At 31.7% G+C, this 5000-nt stretch overlaps 1 protein-coding gene across 1 annotated transcript in view; it reads left to right on the top strand.

Annotated features, from left to right (window-relative positions):
• LOC124952055 (small conductance calcium-activated potassium channel protein) overlaps window positions 1-5000 on the top strand; it is a 61346-nt gene that overhangs the window by 22694 nt on the left and 33652 nt on the right. The window lies entirely within an intron of this gene.

The raw sequence follows: 5000 nt of genomic DNA, 5'->3' as shown, positions 1-5000 counted from the left end.
TTATTATTTTTCGTCGAAGTACATACATACGTATGTACGTGTCTGTATGTATGTATGTATGTGTCTTTTTCTTTTGTTTTCATTGTAACCTTCAAATTGAGCCGTTGAATTACGAGGTATTATAAAATAATAACAGTGGTGAGAGATACGACTAAGGGAAGAGATCGTCATTCCAGATTTGTACTCTTTACATTCGTTATCGTAAGCTCTCTTGGTACGTATTTAGAAATCATTTGGAAATTCCTTCGAATTATTAGAAGATAGATAATTAGTTCGGTTCAAATACGTTAAAACGTTTATACGAATAATAAATCTAGGAATTCTTATTGGGCATTATGAATATTTTTATATTATTATTTATATTAGAAAAATTTGTCGTAAGGTAATTTCGTCGAAATTAACCTCACTTTTATCTTTCGTTCGAGAATATACATATGTATGACGATAATGTTAGGAATAAAGTAAATTGCGAAACGTATAACGAGTTCGTCGTAAACTTATAACTTACATATATATTCTTTTCCTTTTTTTTTATTTTTTTTATCTTTTATGTTAGATTAAGAACATTATCATCATCATCATCGTTTTTATTATTATTATTATTATTATTATTATTATTATTATTATTATTATTATTATTATTATTATTATTATTGGGTAGATAGATAATAGAATCTAAAGAATATTTTACGAAAATTAAATCGAAATTAATCTTACTTTTATTCGAAGATATTTTCAAGGAAAATTTGTCGTAAATGTCGAAAAAAGATCATAATTGCGAAACGTAACGAGTTTGTCATTGAACTTATAACTTATTTCTTAACTAATGAAAATTATTATATATCCATTGTTAGAAAAGTTATCTTTAAAAGATAGTTCTTTAGAAAAATAAAACATGTCCAAGTTAATCTAACTCATCTCGAACTTTTTCAAGAAAAATTGGAAGATTGAAAAATATTGGAAGGCAGATTACCCCCGTCTTCCCCTCACCCTCCCTCTCGTCTTTCATCCCCGAAAAAAAAGATATAAGAAAGAAAAGAAAACAGTAAAATTATTATTATTATTATTATAATTATTATTATTATTATTATTATTATTATTATTATTATTACTAAAAGAATCATCTATAAAGAAACTTTTCTGAAATTATTAAGATCCAAGTCGATTTAGCACCTTTCGAAGTTTTTTTTTTGTCTCTTTTCTCTCCTTTTTTTTTCTTTTTTTTTTTTTTTTTTCTTCAAGGAAAACAATTTGTCGAAAATGTTGAAAGAAGACAAATTGGTTAAACTTATAGCGTGTGTCGTCGTAAACTTGATCTTACTTTTTTTTTTCCCTCGTTTATGGTAGATTCGCATATAAGTGAGCAAAGGTAAATGTGACTATCATAAAGTTTGGAGATAGTATAGACCACGTATATCACGTGTAACATAATCTCACATTGGTCGCTTATGTGTGTACTCTCTTGTATTAACACATTTACTCTACCAACTTAATATATTGTGTAACCTACTACTAACACCCGTTTATCAAACTCGATTCATATACATATATATATATATATATATATATATATATATATATATATGCGTGCATATGTGCATGGATGAGTATAGCTTTAAGTATTTCTACGTAGATAAGTGTGTGTGTACGTACACAAAGGACGACAAATGTTGCACTTAACCGAATTTGTGCAATAGTATTAAACGTAATAGTTTCCCATATGTGTCCTAATATACTATTTAATCCCGACAGAAACGTTAAAATGCACACAGAAATGCAACTGTATGCACACACACACACACACACACACACACACACACACACACACACACACACACACACACACACACACACACACACACACACACACACACACACACACACACACGCACACGCACACGCACACGCACACGCACACACACACACACGCACACACGCACACGCATACACACGCACAGCAAAGACACACACAGATACACATGCGTGATACGTAAAACGTTTATAATAGAAGTGCAAAATTTAAAATCCATTTTTCCATGATAACTCGTTATTACTTTTGCGATAGTAGTAATTTCCTTAGGAAAACGTATAATTATTTTCTTCATATTCGATCCTTTTGGCGGGGAAAGGTAATTCAAATGGAGGAGAAAAATTATTAAAGAAAAATCAAGTTGGTTCGTTGATACGTAATCACGAAAGGGGAAATAAAAAAAAAAAAAAAAAAAGAAAAAAAAAGGAAGAAAAAAAAACAGGAAAAAAAATAGGAAAAAAGTAGAAAAGAAAAAAAGGAACTTAGGAAAAAGTGAAGTCGTTAAATTTCAATTTGTTCCATTTTCCATTTTCTTTGACAAGCGCAATTTTGATTCGTAAAGTCTCATCCTTTTGAAATTCTCTTCTACAATCTTTCTCTCTCTCTCTCTCTCTCTCTCTCTCTCTCTCTCTCTCTCTCTCTCTCTCTCTCTCTCTCTCTCTCTTTCTCTTTCTCTGTCGTACGAGAGATATAATTTTTTTTCTCTCTCTCTCTCTCTCTCTCTCTTTTTTCTTTTTTTTTTTATTCTTCCTCCTCCTTTTTTTCTCTTTTTTCATCTGATAAAAAATTTTCAATTTTCGTGCACTCTTATGATTCATTTTTATGAACGTTTTATGTTATAACTTATAGGATGTTGATAAAGAACGTAAAGTAACAAAGAAGAAATAACGGGTAACCCTTTTATATGATATTAGAAGAGTCAGGAACTTTGGATAGATGAAGAAGAAGTTGGTTGGTTCGTGTAGTTTAATAATCTGTTTTATCGATAGGATAATTGAAAGACCACTTTACTATGTTCGATTCGAAGAGAAGGACGAGAGGAGAATAGAGATGGAGATTAAGGTAGTGAAGGGGAGGAAGTGGGAGGAGGAGGAAGTGGTGATAGCGATGATGATGTTCGAGAAGGTAGAAGAGATGGCGAACTGGCATACAGGAGGAGGGGGGTGGGTGGGTGGATGGTTCGTAAACGCATTATAGACACTTCTGAATGCAATTAGAGCCCGGAATCGTCGAAGGACTTTGAGAGAGATAGATAGATATAGATAGATTGATAGATAGACAGATAGATAGATAGAGATAGAGAGAGAGAGAGAGAGAGAGAGAGAAAGAGAGAGAGAGAGAGAAGTTTTGGTCACGTTCGATAATTCGAAACCGACTTCAACGGTCGACAATTTCCGATTTTTGCTTTGCTTCCTTCTTAACAAACAATCTCTCTTTCTCTCTCTCTCTCTCTCTCTCTCTCTCTCTCTCTTTTCTCTCTTTCTATCTATTTCTTTCTTCCCTTCCGTTTTATATTATATTTACATTAGAAATCCTATAAAACCTTTAGCATTTCTTTCTATATGCGTTTGTTCGTCGTACAATTTCTTTTTCCTCTTTAATAAATATCACAAAAAAAAAAAAAAAAAAAAAAAAAGACAAATAAATAAATAGATAAATATAATCGTGATAAATTGATAAAAAAAAAAAGATATAATCATAGAGAAATAAGAAATAAATAAATACATAAACAAAGGAAAGAAAGGAAAAAAAAAAATAAAAAAAAATAATAAAAAAAAAAGAAGAAGAAAGAAGAAGAAACGAAAAGGAACGCGACGAAAAAAAAATCCGATCGATAAAAAGAAAAAATTATTTTTGTTTAATGGTTTAAATCTCTACGAAAGGATTTGTTGCATTTTCCCTTTCATATATATATTACTTATCATATATATATATATATATTACTTATGCATGTATGTATTTATTTATGTATGTATGTATGTATGTAGGTATGTAGATAGGTAGGTATATCCAATAACACGGTAACGACCGTAAAGTTCGTAAAGAGCAAAGGCAAAAAGCCTCAGCTGACATTCAAGTTATACATACGCTTCCAACGTGGCATCTCCTTCTACGGCATTGTTTACACGACAAGAAGGGTTTTGCCCGGCAGCTTTTCAGAGTAAAACGACCCTTTCCTTCCTTCCTTCCTCTCTCTCTCTCTCTCTCTCTCTGTCTTTCTACTCTATCAGTTTATTCTCTCTTTATTGCTCTTACGAAGCAAGCAAGAGTATAGGCCAAAGTTATTGCGAGACCCACAATTCACCTGTGCACGGAAATCTCTTAATCTGAGCTTACAATCGCGTCGAATGAATTACGTAGGTGAAATTCTATAACCACGTAGTCACCACAGCAATTCATTGATATATACGTACATACGTATACGTATATGTATATATATATATAGAAAGAGGTTTAGTTCATGGGGTTCGTCAAATCTCACTACAATATCACGAAGAATGATATTTATCTTTACGAGCTCGTATTTCGTAGGTATAAAAATAGTTGAGTTAGATAAATGAAATGAAACGTTATCGTTGTATAATTGTTGCTCTTGTTGTTTTCTTGTTGTTCTTGTTTTTGTTATTGTTGTTGTTGTTGTTGTTGTTGTTGTTGTTATTGATTTTGTCGAAGCGAGTTGAAATAGACAAACTGTGTAGTTGCTAGTTTTCGATTAAAAAGTCGATCAACTATATATATATATATATATATATTACGTTTTGTTCGAAACGAACTAAACTGACCGATTGATTTTACTTATTGTTAACGTTAAACGGGATTACTACGATGTTGAAATAAAACGCGTACGAAATTGAAGGTAACGTCGAGGAGGAAAGTTCTATCTGTCTAAAAGCTTACAATGCTTTTTACGAGCACCTGAAAACATTAATGTCGCTAAGTCGTTAACTCAACGTTCTCTCTCTCTTTGTCTTTCTCTCTCTCTCTCTCTCTCTCTCTCTCTCTTCCTCTCTTTTTTTTCTTTCTTTCTCTCTCTAATTCCAGCTCTTTTTCTAGAAAAGGGTTATCACATAAATTTAACGACGTCGGAGTAAAACCATCGTGTGTTTGAATTTTACGTTAGAATAACAATAATCAATTTTCCACGAACGCTTGAATATTTAATAGTCCGTCGTAAAAACTATTTAAACGT

Source organism: Vespa velutina, chromosome 10 (assembly GCF_912470025.1).
Source record: "Vespa velutina chromosome 10, iVesVel2.1, whole genome shotgun sequence".
NCBI classification, from domain to species: Eukaryota; Metazoa; Arthropoda; class Insecta; order Hymenoptera; family Vespidae; genus Vespa; species Vespa velutina.
Note: the sequence above shows the minus strand (reverse complement) of the source record. Positions and strands in the feature narration are given on the sequence as shown.